Source organism: Aythya ferina (assembly GCF_964211825.1).
Source record: "Aythya ferina genome assembly, chromosome: W".
NCBI lineage: Eukaryota > Metazoa > Chordata > Aves > Anseriformes > Anatidae > Aythya > Aythya ferina.
Window position 1 is genome coordinate 12,213,307 of NC_140313.1, and position 18,770 is coordinate 12,232,076.

An 18,770-nucleotide genomic window follows, 5' to 3' on the forward strand; every position below is an offset into this window, starting at 1 on the left:
CCTTATCTCAACCCGTGAGTTGTTCTTTGCTTTACTTCTCCCCCTCCTCATCTAAAGGAGGGGGAGTGAGAGAGCGGTTGTGGGGTTTAGCTGCCCAGCACGGTAAAACCACCACAGTCCTTTTTGGCGCCCAACGTGGGGCTCGAAGGGTTGAGATAACAATAGAATTGATTAAACGCATACAACTAACACACTTGCTTGCTAGTAACCATGTACATTGTCCTGTTAATAATAGCTTTGTTCATATGTCATGCAATCCGTGTCATATTCTCCTTTCTCCTATATATCCGATCTGACAAAGTGCTACAATCTGTGTTCACTTTTTTTAATTCGCTGTGCTGCCAAGCACTGACCTTGAGTTTAATCTGGAATTCAGGCTCTGCGCTGTTATCATTTGGGTCCCATGGAAACTATCTTTCAGAGAATATTCAGAACTACACTGCCTTCCTTTTCTCATCTGGACACCAGTTTATTAATAATATCAGGAATGGTACCTTTCCCTTCTTTCACAGTGGGCTAATTACAACAGTTTGGGAGTATTTTGAAGATCCATCTGTAACCCATGTATTGCTATTTCTAATTCTGAATAACAGGTTTCATTTTCTCTCTAAGATTAGTCGATTGTTTAGAAAACTTACTTGGGAATCTGTCCCGAAACAGTCTTGTGGTGAGTGGCACGGTGTGTGGGATGATGTTAGCAGATACCTGTCACGAGTGTCTCCTCCAATAGTTTTGAACTTCACCCCTGAGCAAGTGCTAAATCCTAAAAACTTGGTAGAATGTTTGAGAGTTGTATGTCCTGACCCTGATAATGCCGGAGAACAACAGCTTGCAGCATTGTGCTGGGTCCTGGTTTATTCCTATCAAACACTGTTTAACATCATCCAGCAATTTGAAGAGAGGGAGGAAGTCTCTGAATCTGATGACCAAGTAACACATGCTGTGGCTGACCCAGAGGACCAACCGACTATGGTATCAGTCGCCCCCATAGTCAAGTCAAAACAATGGAAATGGAGGTCAGCTCGTTTAGTAAGGGAAGAAGGCTCTCCTAAGAAGGAGGGAGAAGGGGAATTGGCAGGCACCTCTAAAGCAGAGCCATCACAAAAACAGCAGGAAGACGAGACGGAAATCATAAAGGAATCAGAAATCACTCGATCCTTATCCCTGAGTGAGATGCGAGAAATACGAAAGGATTATGGTCGACGCCCAGGTGAACACATCCTCACTTGGCTGCTCCGATGCTGGGATGCTGGGGCCAGTAGCCTACAATTAGAAGGCAATGAAGCCAAGCAGCTGGGATCCCTCTCTAGAGAAAGGGTAATCGACAAAGTAATCGGGAGAGGAGCACAGGCCCTCAGCCTCTGGAGACGACTCCTGGCAGCTATCAAAGAAAGATATCCCCATAAGGAAGATATTGTATATCACATAGGCAAGTGGACCACTGTGGATAAAGGTCTCCAACATCTGCGGGAATTAGCTGTGCAGGAGATGATTTATAGTGATTTGGACAATGCCCAGACACCTCAAGACCCCGATGAAGTCCAGTGCACAACATCCATGTGGCGTAAATTTGTGCGGAGTGCACCATCAGCACATGCCAGTACGCTGGCAGTAATTAACTGGGATGAAGGGATGGGACCAACAATGTATGATGTCTCCTGCCAGCTTCAACAATATGAAGACAATCTCTCTGCTCCGCTACAGTCCTGTGTCTCAGCTGTGGAGAAACTGTCTAAAGGACTTGACAAGCTCGTGGAACAAGTATATTCCCCCTCATTTAGACAGAGTGATACTTGAGCCACTAAGAATCAGCATTCACCTGCTCAAGAGAGAGAGTACCCAAGACGGACACCAAGTGGCACCTTGTGGTTTTATCTGCGTGACCATGGGGAAGATATGAGGAAATGGGATGGTGTACCTACTTCAAACCTAGCTGCTCGGGTACGTGAACTGAAAGGAAATACAGCAGCAAGAAGAGGGGCTCCTAAGAGAAATGCTGCTCCAGTTTCTATTGGGCAGTACCCCAGAGGCAGTAGAAGAGCTGATGTTATTCTTGACCCTGATGAAGGGACCTCTACCTCTCATTTGCAAGAATTAAGTGGCAGACGCTCCAGCCAGGACTAGAGGGGCCCTGCCTCTGGCCAGGTAGAGGAGAGGGATAACCGGATTTATTGGACTGTGTGGATCCGATGGCCTGGCACATCAGAACCACAAGAATACAAAGCTTTAGTGGACACTGGCGCACAATGCACCTTAATGCCATCAGGCTACCAAGGGACAGAACTCACCTGTATCTCTGGAGTGACAGGGGGATCCCAACAACTATCTGTACTGGAAGCTGAAGTGAGTCTAACTGGGAATGAGTGGCAAAAGCATCCCATTGTGACTGGCCCAGAGGCTCCGTGTATCCTTGGCATAGACTATCTCAAGAGAGGGTACTTCAAGGATCCAAAAGGATACCGGTGGGCTTTTGGCATAGCTGCTTTGAGCACAGAGAAGATTAGGCAGATGTCTACCCTGCCTGGCCTTTCAGAAGACCCTTCTGTTGTAGGATTGCTGAAGGTTGAAGAACAACAGGTACCAATTGCTACCACAACGGTGCACCGACGGCAATATCGCACCAACCGAGACTCCCTGATTCCCATCCATGAGTTGGTTCACCGACTGGAGAGTCAGGGAGTAATCAGCAAGACTCGCTCACCCTTTAATAGTCCTATATGGCCAGTACGAAAGTCTAATGGCGAGTGGAGGCTAACAGTGGACTATCGAGGCCTGAATGAAGTCATGCCACCACTGAGTGCTGCAGTGCCGGACATGCTAGAACTTCAGTACGAACTAGAGTCAAAGGCAGCCAAGTGGTACGCCACAATCAATACTGCTAATGCATTTTTCTCCATCCCTTTGGCAGCAGCATGCAGGCTGCAGTTTGCTTTCACTTGGAGGGGCATCCAATACACCTGGAATCGGCTGCCCCAGGGGTGGAAACACAGCCCTACCATTTGACATGGACTGATCCAGTGTGCACTGGAGCAAGGGGGAGCTCCTGAGCACCTTCAGTACATTGACGACATCCTCGTGTGGGGCAACACAGCAGAAGAAGTTTTTGAGAAAGGGAAGAAAATAATCCAAATTCTCCTGAAAGCTTGTTTTGCCATTAAAAAGAGGAAGGTCAAGGGGCCTACACAGGAAATCCAGTTCTTGGGGGTAAAAAGGCAGGATGGACATCGCCATATTCTGATGGATGTGATCAATAAAATAACAGCAATGTCTCCGCCAACTAGCAAAAAGGAAACGCAAGCTTTCCTAGGCCTCGTGGGATTCTGGAGAATGCATGTGCCAGGCTATAGTCAGCTTGTGAGTCCTCTATATCGAGTGACTCGAAAGAGAAACTATTTTGAGTGGGGCCCCGAGCAACAACAGGCCTTTGAACAAATCAAACAAGAAATAGCTCGTGCAGTAGCCCTTGGGCCTGTCCGGACTGGACCAGCTGTGCAAAATATACTGTACACTGCAGCTGGGGAGCATGGGCTCACCTGGAGCCTCTGGCAGAAAACCCCAGAAGAAACTCGAGGTCGACCTCTGGGCTTCTGGAGTCAGGGCTATCGAGGATCAGAAGCCAATTACACCCCAACTGAAAAAGAAATACTCACAGCATATGAGGGTGTTCGAACTGCTTCAGAAGTTGTGGGTACAGAGGCACAGCTCCTCTTGGCACCGCGGCTACCTGTGTTACACTGGATGTTCAAAGAGAAAATTCCCACTACACACCATGCAACTGATGCTACATGGAGTAAGTGGATAGCGTTAATTACACAGCGGGCTCGAATGGGAAAACCCAATCGCCCAGGAATCCTGGAAGAGGTTATGGACTGGCTGGAAGGCAGAGATTTCGGAGTGCCAACAGAAGAGGTAACCCGTGCTGAAGAGGCACCACCATAAAATAAGTTGCCAGAAGACAGAAAGCAGTATGCGCTGTTTACTGACGGATCCTGCCGTCTGATAGGGAGCCATCGGAAATGGAAAGCTGCTGTGTGGAATCCCATACGACGAGTTGTGGAAGCCATGGAAGGGGAAGGTGAGTCGAGTCAGTATGCAGAAGTAAAAGCCATACAATTAGCCCTAGATATCGCCGAAAGAGAAAATTGGCCAGTATTGTATCTCTACACTGACTCATGGATGGTGGCAAATGCTCTGTGGGCGTGGCTGCAGCAATGGAAAGAGAGCAACTGGCAGCGCAGAGGTAAACCTATCTGGACTGCTACCCTGTGGCAAGATATTGCTGCCCGGGTAGAAAACCTGGATGTAAAAGTACGTCATGTAGATGCCCACATGCCCAAGAGTCTCGCTACTGAAGAACATCAGAACAACAAAGAAGTGGATCGAGCTTCGAAAATTGAAGTGGCTCAGGTGGACCTAGACTGGGAACGTAAGGGTGAGCTGTTTGTAGCTCGATGGGCCCATGAAACATCAGGACATCTGGGGAGGGATGCCACTTACAGATGGGCTCGTGATCGAGGGGTGGACTTGACCATTGAGGCCATCACACAGGTTACCCATGAGTGTGAGACCTGTGCTGCAATCAAGAAAGCCATGAAGGTAAAATCTCCCTGGAACAGGGGGAGATGGCTAGGGTTTCAATATGGTGAGGCCTGGCAAATTGACTATATCGGACCACTCCCAAAAACTCGCCAAGGCAAACGGTACATACTCACCATGGTAGAAGCAACTACTGGGTGGCTGGAAACATACCCTGTAAACCATGCCACAGCCCGAAACACTATCTTGGGCTTGGAAAGACAAGTATTGTGGCGTCATGGTACACCAGAGAGAATTGAGTCTGACAATGGGAGTCATTTCTGAAACAATCTTGTTACCTCCTGGGCAAAGAGGCATGGTATTGAGTGGGTGTACCACATCCCTTAACACCCACAAGCCTCTGGGAAGGTTGAGAGGTACAATGGACTGTTAAAGACTATGTTACGAGCATTAGGTGCTGGGACGTGGAAACAATGGGACACAAATCTACCAGAAGCCACTTGGCTAGTAAACAATAGGGGGTCTGACAGCCGTGCTGGTCCTGCCAAAACAAAACCCCTACACATAGTGAAAGGAGCTAAAGTCCCCATTAGTGCATGTAGGAAAGTGGATGGGGAAGGCTGTGTAATTATTTCCCTTTAATTAAATTATCCTTATCTCAACCCGTGAGTTGTTCTTTGCTTTACTTCTCCCCCTCCTCATCTAAAGGAGGGGGAGTGAGAGAGCGGTTGTGGGGTTTAGCTGCCCAGCACGGTAAAACCACCACATAGGCCTGGGTCAAAAGGTACGTTCAGGTCAACAGGGGGTGTAACAGCAAAAGCCTTTGATGGCTGTGGCAGCAGAGGGGCCCATGGCGTAGCAGTCGGATCAGTAAAGGAGCCTGCAGCTCCCTCACTGTCTGGAAAGCCACACGTTTCTGACTGTGGTCCCACATGGCTCTTTAAGGCCTCAGAGACTGCTCGCCAGGTTCCGAGCAATCCCACTGCAACCCTGCCTTTTTTAGTTGCAGAGTCCCACACTTTGACCTCAGATTGGTCCCATATTTCAGGCTCATAAACTGTCCAATTATTAATAAGGAGAATAAGCTGTAAGGTTACCAGGACAGCCTTTGTTCCTAAGGACGTATGATTCCCCATAATGCGCAACTGCTTACCAGCGAGAGGCAGTTGTGTGCACAGGTCCGCTTCTCTCAGATCGAGCTTCTCTTCAGCTCCAGTGCGCCTATTTCCAGTGACTTTCTGTACGAGCTTCTCTGAGCCGTTTGCTGAGTTTGGCCGAACCTGTCTTCGTGAGGCAATCAGAATGCCTGTTCCCGTCCTGGTCTCCATTCTGCCAGCCTGTTCCTCTTCACTTCTTTTTCCTGCTTCTTTATTGATATAACTTCATTGTTGTGCCTTTTTTTTCTTTTTTCTCTTTCTTTACGAGCTTCTCTGAGCGTTTTGCTGAGTTCTCATCACCTAAAAGAGGCTTAATTGAGCGTCCCACCTCATTGACTTCATTTTTTTCCTCATCTCATTTTGAAACCTATTGACTGTTTCTTAATTTCTCTCTCCATAAATTATTGCCTTTACAACTGAATGCCTGAATTTATTCCCCATCTCATGTCTACACACTACTGCTTTCTGTGATTTATGACATATGTGGTCTTCTATTGTTTAACTCCATAAAGGTACTTTGGATTAAAATTCTGTGGAAGAAGCTATACTCCCAAATGGCTTATGAAGTCAGCATGCACTACTGACTCCTCAGAATCTTGAAAATATAGACAGAAGTTTACAGACATAGTCAAAAGTGGAATCTTTAAAACATTTTCATTGGAATTTATGAACCTGCTACATTGTTACTGAAATTTCTGCCTATTCTTTAAAACTAGCAAAAATAACAACAACAAAAAGCTATTGAAATTCTCCAAACTACAACAAAGCAAATAAGAACTGGGAAAAAAGAATTCTTATTCTTTGGGTATCTGGGGATTCCAGAACATCTGTGGACCTGTTAATCTTGCTTTGTAATAAGTATGTAGGAAATCCAATCAGCTGGGGGATTTAGACAAAACTTGATTAGGGAAGACAACTTTCAAATTCAAAACTAGTTTTTTTATATACATTTTAAGTCCTACAAAGTGCAAAGCATTCTTTTTCCTCACATTGACATTAATGGAAAAAAAGATTGTTTAGTAACTTACAGAACTTGGACCAAGAAGGGCCAATGTTTTTGTTTAATAATGTTCATTCCTTCTCTCCTGCACATACTTATACAATGTATGCAACTAAAAATAATAGCACAGTTGAGATTTATCTTCTGCTGCTTCTAATGTACACCTGTTTGCAGTTCATCACCTGCCATTTACTCAGCAAAAACATAATTATGATGCTCTAATTTAAATGTCAAAAAGGTTCACAACTCCATTCGAAAGAATGGGAAATAAGGGGGAAAAATGCTATTTGCATATTAAAGATGCTGCACGACTTTATGAAAAGCTAAAAACACATGAAGACAAACTGCATAAATTAAGACAGCATTGTATAATACTTATGTCTCTGTACTGGTCTTCTAGGCTAAGTTTGTATATGTATCTTGGTGTCCTGGTTTCAGTTGGGATAGAGTTAATTTTCCTCCTAGTAGCTGGTAGGGTACTATGTTTTGGATTAGGATGAAAAGAGTGTTGATAACACACCAATGTTTTAATTGTTGCAGAGCAGTGCTTACACCAAGCCAAGGACTGTTCAGCTTTCTCACTCTGTCCTGCCAGCGGGCAGGCTAGGGGTGCAGCAGGAGCTGGGATGGGACAGACCCAGGACATCTGACTCAAACCGGCCAAAGGGGTATTCCATACCATCTGACGTCATGCTAAACAATATAGGGGTGGTTAGCGGGGGGGGGGGGGGGGGTGCTGCAATTGCATTGTGCATCACTTGTTTGTACACATTATTATTAGTAGTACTATTATCATTATTACTACTATTATTATTATTACTTTCCTGTCTTAATAAACTGTCTTTACCTCAACTCACGGGCTTCACTTTCCCATTTCTCTCCCCCATCCCAGAGAGGGAGGGTGGAGCAAATGGCTGTGTGGTGTTTAGCTGCCGGCCGGGTTAAACCACAACAGTCCTTTTTGGTGCCCAACGTGTGGCTCAAAGGGTTGAGATAACGGCAGATCTGACCAGAGTGTGTTAAACTAAAATTGGTGTAAGTATTAGACCTGCTTAATAGTGGTTAGTCACAATGTTGATTGCTTTAATCTCAAGTCTGCTGTGCCTGTTTTCCAAATTGAGTTGTATAGCACGTTACTTTATGTGCTCCCTGTCATGCTGTTTATCCTTTCCGGGCCCTGGTTTAAGATCATTATGGTACTGTGTGGTGTAACAACGGCTTATGATACAATGAAATTTCTGGTCATGACTCTAACCTGGTATTTGTACTCGACTCTATACTTTGGAAACCGTATCTCGGAAACTATTAACAATTGCACCTATTGCCTTTTTTTGTCAGGGAGCCAGTCTGTGGAGTGGACGGGGAAGATATTTTTTCCTACCTGTTCACTCTCCCTTTCTCTTTCAGAGAATTATGTTGTATTAAGTTTGGAAATTGTTGAATTTCCTTCAACATAATTCCTATTTTTTTTCCTAAAGGCAACATTGGAAAATGATTATTAAAACATCAATTAATAAAGGAAGATCTATTTTATAAGCAGCAATCTTATGTTTTCTGGCATCCATATCAACACTTCAAGTTGAGGTAAAAACTTATTCAGAAACACCTTACGTGGACTGCAACATTATTATATTCCTGTGAGTACAACTGCATCATGAATCTTCAATTTACAAAACAAGATTCTTAAATTACAATGTTCTGATTTATTTGGCATAAGAAAACTTAATGTGCTTAGGAGATAGCACAGTAATGGAGTCCTCTGTATCAAAACAACATCAAATATGGCTTTTTGGTATTTATTTTTGTATTTCAGCTTAGATTATATACCAACAGCAATATAGTATACTTCCATTCATTTGCTCCAGATAAACATATTATCATCCTCATGTTCACCATTTAATCATATGAAAGATCAAATATTTGCTGGAAATAAGAATAGACAGAAAAGTAGGTCAAGATCAGACAATAAGCAGTGAGCTTTGCATTATGTTTACATTTATAGGCAGCCTGATATACAGTAGTAGACAACAACATAGTTGTAATTTCTCTATGTGGGTTGTTATGTTTTTAGACCATCTGTCTTTCTAAGTCATTTCTGCATGCAAGGAGATAATTAAACATAAGATTCAACTCTAATAAGGATCTAATTAAATATAAGATTAGACTCTATACTGGGGTAATTGGGCTAAACATTTTGTAGTCAATGAGATTCCAGCAACAAAATAAATAAATTTGTAATGACATCAAGTATAGGAACAAAACTTAAAGAATGGTTGTTTCTTTTGGCTGCCCGAGCATCTACCAAGAATATGGAAGGTCACAGTAATGACTCTTTTTTTCAAAACTACAAATAATTATTTTTTTATAGATATAAATTAATATATATATAAATTAATTTTTATAGAATTAGACTGTAAACTACCAGGCTTGGAAGTGATCTTTGGAAGTCTGTTCCAAGTACTCCACTCTCAAGACTCAAACCAGGTGTTTGTATAACTTATTTTAAAACTCCTTCAGTAATGGGGATCCAATGCCTTTTAAGTAATGTGTTCTAAATTTCCAGTATCCTTAAATTCAGGTAATGAAGTAGAGAAAGAAAATTGTAACTTATATCCCTTCCATCTCCTCATTTCTTGTCCTGCCCTTAATGGGCATAAGGAAGATTTTTTTTCCTTTCAATTTGCAAATGCATCTTTACTTATGTGAAATTTCATACGCTGCTTCCTCATTGGCTGATATTTATTTCCTGCAATGTTTCTTACTGGTTTACTGCCTTCAGACTATACTTCTCTGAACTTCCAAATATTTTACTGCTGTTACCTACACATTCAAGTATCTTTCTGAAAGGTTGATTGTCCGTTATGCGTCTGAAAACCTTTGGGATGAAAGGGTGATGATAAGTTACAAAAATGGGAAGTTGGAGTTCCTGGACAGGTCACCAGGCAGCAGAAAAGGGAAGTACAGGAATCCATTCATTCTTTGACAAAAGGCTTTGTAAAAGACATATTTTTCTTTTAGCAGTTAGTATCTTCAGCATAAGCCTCATTTCATCAGAAAATTCCATCTGACTGAGGAATCTTGACATATATTCTGCTAAGAAAAGGAGGCACTACTTAAACCTCCTATGTGCTTTTTCTAGCTCTAGAATTGGTTCACTGTGACCTTGGAGACAAACTAAAACTCACTGTTCTAACATATTTAACTTTTCATAAGTCAGGACGCTTATTTGATGCAGAATATCAAGGTACAACTGTAATGAATTTCCTGTACTGTGTTTATAAAATAAAAACCACAAAGATTCATGCTTAATAAAGAAATATTACATAAAAGACTTAAAAATATTGCATTTGTTAGGAAAAATAAAGGACACGGAAGAGAAGGTTTTAAATACAAAAAAAATACAATTTGTGTTAATGATCTAATTATTGCACATAAGGCTACAGTGAGTTCTTCACCTAAAGCACTGAAATGCCTGTCTCTTGTGAAGCAAATATTGCTTAGGGATGTTCTCAGAGTGGGTATGATTGCAGAGAATGAAACCCATACACGATCCGGAGAATTGTTACAAACTAAGTGTAGGGGATCAATATATTATTTCCCATACTTTTTGTGAACTTCTAACAATTTCTAGCACACATCACTATCTTGCCTTCCTGTGTATTATTTTTCTTCTTTGTCTCTGTGTGTGAGTACAATAATAATAATAAAATACACAAGATCAAAAGAATATAGCTGGTATCAAATATATTCAAAATAGTTAGATTTTCCGATTTTTTAGATCTAGTTTAGATCTAGTTAGGTTTTCCTATTCTTTAGACACAAATAGCTAGAGTATAAACCAGGGTATATCAGAGGTAGTACAGGGTAAATGTATGTATGGTACATCTAGCACTACCTGGTTGCAGGCAGAATACAATTCTGAGAATTTATTATTAAAGCAACAGAATGATAGTGGCCACAATATATTAAAAAGAAAACTGAAAAGAGCAGTAAATAAATAAAGAAGTGGAGACAAACCATGTAGGAGAGCTTCTTTTCTCCATCACATTACTTATCTTATTCTAGCATGACAGACAAGTTTTAGACTACAGAATATTTTTTTCCTACAGGAGGAATATATCATGGAAGATACCTTTTGACTTCTTATCCTAAAGGAACAGCAGGCAGAGTGTACAAGTCTGTCTCATGATATGCATCAAGAAACCTCCAGGAAGTATGAAGTATAAGATCTAAGAAGATAGCCAGGACAAGATACTTTAGTTGAAGCTACTCAACAAGTTGTTACTAGTCAGCGGTCTAATAGAAAGACAGAAGTGACTCATTCATTGCCACAGTAGCCTTTACCTGATAAAAAACAGAAGTTGGATTGACATCACCAGGGCTGTTTGCTTAAGCATCACTTGCCTGTCATTATGGTCTCACTCTGGAGGATTCTTTGATTCCTTTAAATAAATACAAGCATTAACATACAAGTGACACCTGTCTGTACTGTGGATTTCTATTGCTGAAATCACAGAATCACAGAAAATGAAAATGAAGATGTTATAGATTCCCCTTATTGTTAAAACTTATACATATAGGCATTTCTAGTGCAGGACTCATCTCATTCTAAAGTAGACATTTAAGATAGCTCAGATGAGATACCACAAAGTTCCCATTTCTCTTAATTGCCAATAGGAAAATGCAGAGTGACCAGGCTCAGATTTAGTCATATCTACATTGCAAATATTTATCTTAAGCTAAAGTGAGTGTTATTTTTCCTGCTGTTTGGTGGTAGTACTGGCATTGACACCCACTCAAGGACTTATGTTTTTCCTTATTGTCATTCTAGGTTAAGTTTTCAAATTCTGTTTACTCAAGATCTCTCAGTGAAAATGAATGGTAGCTTACATTAGCTTAAATTTTAAGCTGTTATCACAGGGTTTCCACACATCTAAGAGTTCCTTTGGTAGTATATAACTTGTATAGCTGAAATGGGTGTCTGCACTGCACTAATATATTCAATGTCTGGGACACTGCAGCAATGACCTATTTCAGTGTCCTGTTCAGCAAGCAGGTCTCTGCCTGGCATAGTGATACACACTGTTCAGACTTCAGAAGGTCTGAATGTAATTTTTACATAAGCAAACAAATATAAAAATTGGTTTCTGCTTATAGTGGACTGCACTAGTCCAATGAATTGGCATTGGCATTGTTCTGTTCTTCTTTAATGGGTCTACTTTTTACTACCTGAAAAATAAGGGGGGGAAAAAAGTATATTGCTAAGAATATACAGGAAGGAATACCATCTTAACAGCTTGTTCTGGATGCCATCTCTAAGCAACTGTAAGAGATGAAGGTTATGAGGAGTAGTCAACATGGATTCACCAAGGGGAAGTCGTGCTCGACCAACCTCGTTGCCTTCTATGATGGCATCACCAGCTGGGTGAAAGGATTTACACACATCCTTTGCCTTTTCTCCTGCATGGACAGATGCAAAAATACAATCAGAAAAGGTATCAATTGAAACATAAACATAAAAAAACAATTGTTTAAGTCTGTTAGTATTAATGTCCATGACCGGAGGAGCATAGTTGGAGTTGGTAATCCTGGTTGAAGTGCTCCCATATCTTCCACGAATTCATTAATTTTCTCAGATAATGGTCTCCATTTTCCATTCCTTTTCTTTATTACAAACACTGGAGAATTCGAGGGCCAGTTGTGGAAACAATATGTCTTGCTTTATGTTCTTAAGCAACTCAGCCTTCGGACCTTATGTATCCTATTCCTCCTGGATCGAAGGGAAACAGATCCGGATCCTTTTCTGGCTCTATAGGGCTTGGACCAAAAGGAAAGTTCAGGTCATCAGGGGGTGCAACAGCAAAAGCCTGCAATGGCAGTAGCGGCGGCAGGGCCGATGGCATAGCAGAAGGATCGGTGGACGAGCCCGCAGCTCCCTCACTATCTGGAAAACCACAGGTTTCTGATTGTGGTCCCACATGGCTCTTTAAGGCCTCAGAGACTGCTTGCCAGGTGCTGAGCAATCCCACCGCAACCTTGTCGTTTTTAGTAGCAGAGTCCCACACCTTGACCTCAGTTTGATCCCATGTTTCAGGATCATAAACTGTCTGATTCATAATAAAGGGACTAAGCTGGAAGGTTATCAGGACATTTTTTGTTTCTAGGGCCATATGATTCCCCATAGTGCGCAAGTGCTTACCTTCAGCCAGTGAGGGGCAGTTGTGTGCGCGGGTCCGCTTCTCTCAGCTTCTGCTTCCTTCCAGCTCGGGTGCGCTTCTTTCCAGCGGCTTTCAATACGAGTTTCTTTCCAGCTCCGGTGCACTTCCATTCAGCGACTTTCAGTATGAGCTTCTTTCCAACTTGGGTGTGGTTCTTTCCAGCGACTTTCTGTACGAGCTTCTTTGAGCAGTTTGCTGAGTTCAGCCAAACCTATCTTCAGGAGGCAATCAATGTCCCCATTCCTTTCCTGGTCCCTGTTCTGTTAGCCTGTCCCTGTTTATTCATTTTTTTTTGTTGTTTTTGTCCCTGTTCTATTAGCTTGTCCCTGCTCTTCAGGTAGTCCCTGTTCATTTTCTTTATGTCCCTGTTCCTTTTCTTCATGTCCCTGTTCGGGCGCCATTTGTGGCGTAAGGACCACACGGACACCAGGGTTCTTTCAGGATCAGTAACTGCTACCACTTTACTGATGACATAACTTCAACGTTCTCTTATTGAGGACATAACTTCATCCATATTGAGGACAGACTCCCTTCTTATACCATTTGCCCCACATCAGTACTTTTCTATGAACTATTCATTGGTCAACAACTTTGCTCGGCAACAGCTAACACCCAGCAACTTCCATGACTCAACAGCTGGAGAGCAAGCAGTCCAAGACAGCAAGGCGTCTCCTGAATTACCCTTCTTTGTTCCTTCTAAACTCTACATTCCTGATGGCCTCATCTTTAAGAGTCTAATGTTATCACCAACAATGGGGCTTGTCGACCCCAATGGCTACACTCCCATAGCATCTCACTCACACAGCACAATCATGCAATCAGAAAAAAGGGGCTGCCTTGACCTTCTCATTCATACCACAAGAGTATATCACTTAAAACAATAACCAAACTTGTTTGTATTGTCTCTGGCCATGTTCTTCATGGAGTAACTCACTTCACAACAATACCTTGTCTCAAAGATGCTTACACAAATGCTTTCAACATGAGATACCCAGACATTTAAAAATAAGACATACACTTATTACCACTCCAGTTAATATCCTTCCAGCAGCTGCAAATATTACCCAAGTAACCTTGTCACAATTGTGAGGGGCCAGTTTACCCTTCTCCTGCTTCTTATACAGTCATTAGCAGGTTCGTCCTGGCTCCCAATACTGGGATGCAGCGGTAACCTCAGATTTGCTCGATCTGCTCACAAGATCATTAGCGACCACTCTATTGGTCAGCAAATCCCCTTGACCACTATATCGATCAGCCTGTAGGGTACCCTCCTCCCTTATGGGGACTATGCCGTACGCCAGACGTCTCTGCGCGGTTTACCAGCAGCCCCAGCCAAGCACGGGCATCCCCTACGACTTTCTGGCCCCTTTTGTTAAACATCAAATACCCTGATTTATGCTTTCCTTGGAGAAAACAAATGTTTTTGCAGAAATACAGTTTGGACATAGGGTAGAAAGGCAGGTACTTATAATTTTTTACTTTAAATGAAGCCAGAATATGTTAAGTTGCAAAAGACAGAAAGGAATCCTCAAGAGAGTAATATATATATACACACACTTTTTCTTCTGACATTATCTACTGAAATTCATGAAAGAGCAATATCAGAGAGCAGTAAACTTCACATTGCAGAATTTTCAAAAGACTTGCAATTTTGTGATTTTTCCCTCCTTCTAACGTGTGATTCTGTTAGGGGGGTGACATTTTTAGAAGCTTTTCCAGCTAAAGAAGCAATCATGTTATATAAAGCACTAAGGGTTTGCAAAATGGCAGAAAAATAGCCACGGCAAACAGTGTCTGCACTAGAACAGAAAGAAAGAAGAAGGAAGGACACTGAGGAAAAGAAAAAGAAAAAAGAAAAAAGAAAAAAGAAAAAAGAAAAAAGAAAAAAAAAAGAAAAAAAAAAGGATTGCCTTAGGTTGCAGGATAAACTTGCAACAGTCAGAGCAGGAATGACAGGGACCTGGGTCATCTACTGTAGCAGGTCTACTGGTTGAAATAAAGCTAGAGAACGAAGAGAGAGGCTTGGATTTTTTTGGATTTTTTGTTGGTTATGGGAGTCTCTTTCTCTGTGTTAATCCAAAAATTGATTCTGGAAAAGTGCTGAGTCTGTAAATGTAATAGGAGAAACTGGCCAACAAGAAAAGGTGTTTGGTTTTTTTTTGTTTTGTTTTGTTTGTTTGTTTGTTTTTTAATGCTTGAAATTTAAATTGGGGGAAAATGATTGAAACACATCAATTTTTATACTTGCCCAATTCACCAAGACCCTTATTGAGAAGGGACTTGCTGGAAAAATGGGATGCAAAATTTCTTTCAAACAAGGGAAAATGGAAATAAAAGTTACATATTATCCCTGTCGAGTCCAGAGAAAGCTCCAGGCAGGACTCCCTGAATGGATGTAATTATGAATCAAGTGTCCCTGAGTTTGGGCTACAGAAATCGCACACAAATCCATGGGTCCCAATGGGATGCATCCACGTGTGCTAAGGGAGTTAGCAGAGGTGATTGCCGAACCGCTCTCTATCAACTTTGAAAGGTCCTGGAGAACAGGAGAGGTGCCTGAAGATTGGAGGATAGCCGATGTCACTCCAGTCTTCAAGAAGGGGAAGAAGGAGGATCCGGGAAACTACAGGCCATTCAGTCTCACCTCTGTCCCTGGAAAGGTGTTGGAACAGCTTGTTCTGGATGCAAGCAATTGGAAGAGAAGAAGGTTATGAGGAGTAGTCAGCATGGATTCACCAAGGGGAAATCGTGCTCAACCAACCTCGTTGCCTTCTATGATGGCATCACCAGCTGGGTAGATGGGGGGAGAGCAGTGGATGTCATCTACCTTGACTTTAGCAAGGCTTTTGGTACTGTCTCCCATGACATCCTGATAGCAAAGCTGAGAAAGTGTGGGATAGATGAATGGACAGTAAGGTGGGTTGAGAACTGGCTGACTGGTCAAGTTCAGAGGGTAGTGATTGGTGGCGCAGAGTCCGGCTGGAGACCTGTGACTAGCGGTGTTCCCCAGGGGTCGGTGCTGGTTCCGGTCTTGTTCAACATCTTCATCGACAACCTTGATGAAGGAATAGAGTCTGCCCTCAGCAAGAACGCTGATGACACAAAGCTGGGAGGAGTGGCTGACACGCCAGAAGGCTGTGCTACCATTCAGCAAGACCTGGACAGGCTAGAGAGATGAGTAGGAAGAAACCAAATGAGGTTTAATAAGAGCAAGTGTAGAGTCCTGCACCTGGGAAGGGACAACCACACGTATCAGTACAGGCTGGGGGATGACCTGCTGGAGAGGAGCTCTGAGGAGAAGGACCTGGGGTTCCTGGTGGACGACAGGTTGACCATGAGCCAGCACTGTGCCCTTGTGGCCAAGACGGCCAATGGGATCCTGGCATGCATTAAAAGGAGCATAGCCAGCAGGTCAAGGGAGGTGATCCTCCCCCTCTACTCACCTGGAATACAGTGTCCAGTTCTGGACACCCTGGTACAAAAAATACAGGTACAACAATAAGCAAGACATATCGTTCAAAAGGAATGGAAAATGGAGACCGTTAAGTCATGGAACTGGGAAGGATTGTTTGTTACCTTTTCTGATTGTACATACATGTATGTATAGGAGTACTCGAGTTTAGTAAGTCATGGAACTTAAAGGATTGTTTGTGTTATAAATGAAGTCTCAACTCAATCTGAATTTTGTAATATTTATACCTATAAAAGGTATAAAAGGCATAAAAGGTATAAAAGGTATAAAAGGCAAGTAAACAGCGCTGGGTGTACGGGGAGTCTACGCTCCACCAACACGCACACACGAACATTAAACATACTAAATATACAAAACATTGCTTTACATACTAAACCCAAGTATGCCTATACATATTCACGATCAGAAAAGGTAACAAACAATCCCTTAAGTTCCATGACTTAACAGTCTCCATTTTCCATTCCTTTTCTTGATTACATACAAGTCTCCGTTTTCCATTCCTTTTGAACAATATGTCTCGCTTTAAGTTGTCAAGCAACTCAGTCTTCAGGCCTTATGTATCCCGTTCTTCCCAGATCGAAGAAAAGCACATCCATCTCCTTTTCAAGGCCAATAGGCCTGGGTCAAAAGGCACGTTCAGGTCAACAGGGGGTGTAACAGCAAAAGCCTTCGATGGCTGTGGCAGCAGAGGGGCCCATGGCGTAGCAGTCGGATCAGTAAAGGAGCCCGTAGCTCCCTCACTATCTGGCAAGCCACACGTTTGTGACTGTGGCTCCACGTTGTTGCAGGAAGCACGGCCGAAAGCACGACAGACACCAGCAGAGTCAGATCATGCTCCATTTTATTGCCCGAATAGCCTAACTTTTATAGAGAACTTAAGAGGGGTGGACAGTGTTTCACACAAGATTATTGGTCAAAAGCACCCAGACAAACAGCTACAAGAAAACAACCCCACCTGCAAGAAAACAACCCCCTTGTGATTAGCAGTCACATAGACCTTGTCCTTGAGGCCAGCTACTGATAACAATATTTTCCTGAATTCCTCAATTGGGCGATGTGGGAACACTGTCATGGGAACTTCTCATAGTTGCCCTGGTAGCTTGGTTTGCTCAGCTACAGCAAGCCATGGGATTTTTGCTGTTTCAAGAAATCCCTCAACAATTCCCCCTTCTTCTTTTGAGCAAACCAAGCCCGACACAACAGTTTTACAAGTAACTCTTTAGCTATATTTACAACACACAACGATGATTACCACCACCATAAACCAAATCCTTAATCCCCTTGTGATTAAACCCAGCAACCATCTACACTTTGTTTCAAACAAGTCAGTGAACCATTGATTGAAAGAATTGATACCATATTGAATCTTTCTCATGTGCTCTTTCAGGAAACTAATGGATTTGTGAATTGACTCATTATGATCAGAAAGGTTTAAACAGTACATTCCCTTAAAGTCCTCACACCCATTCCTTTGAGCCAAAAGCAAGATGTCAATAGCAGCTTGATCCTGTAAAAGCAGATGTCGCAGACTATTTTGATCTGGTAACATCTCCTCAAGTATCTCTGTCGTGGCATAGGCTTGCCTCTCGGCCCAGCATACCAATTTTTCTAAGTTGTTACGTGTGGCCGCAGATGCCACTCCAGGCACTGAAATTGCTAATGCCGCTCTAGCTGCAACCCCACACAATTCAACATTATCATTGCAATCCAATGCAAGCAATGTCCATTTATGTCTGGTGATCTCACGCAACTGTAACAAGCTAGGAGCAAATACAATGAGTTTATCTAAGTAACATGGACATCTGATAGCATTTGCAGGGATACCTTGCCAGGCCCCATTCCCACAAATCAGAAGCACATCAGGAGGTAAGGCCAAAGCTGTACAATTGTTCCAAACACTGTAGTTGTTACCCCTTGTCTCCATGCTATAAACCCCTAAACCCTGCTTAGCAGCGTCATTGCAATCACAGGTGTTATTTGTGTCTTTGTACCAGTATGGCCTTTTCCAGGTTCCTGTAGCAGGAATCATCTGATAGCCACGGCTACGTTCACTTTTGTAGCCACCTTTCAGGTTGATACACATTTGACTACAGATACCAAGGTTTTGACATTCATCAATGTCTCCACAGTTTCTCTTGTCTATAAACTCAAACCCAGCTGGACAGTCACATTCATTTATGATGCATTCCTCCAGGGGCTCATCACCCCAGTCCTTGCAGTCTCTCTGCTGGTTACACACTTTATTGATATCTATGCATTCTCCACTTCTGCACTTGAATTTGCCAGGTCCAGAGCACTGAATAACATTGTTACAGTTTGCTTCATCAGTGCCATCCAGACAGTCTCTCACACCACTGCACTGCCTACTCCTATGGACACAGTTCCCA

The 18,770-nt window shown here is 42.6% G+C and overlaps 1 pseudogene across 1 annotated transcript in view; it reads left to right on the top strand.

Moving 5' to 3' along the window:
- Window positions 1-18,560, top strand: part of LOC311426306 (very low-density lipoprotein receptor-like) — an 88,818-nt pseudogene extending 70,258 nt beyond the window's left edge. The window contains exon 2 of the transcript XR_014698946.1: window positions 18,485-18,560. The product of XR_014698946.1 is annotated as a very low-density lipoprotein receptor-like (transcript). The remainder of the gene's footprint in view (window positions 1-18,484) is intronic.
- The last annotated feature ends 210 nt before the right edge of the window (window positions 18,561-18,770 follow it).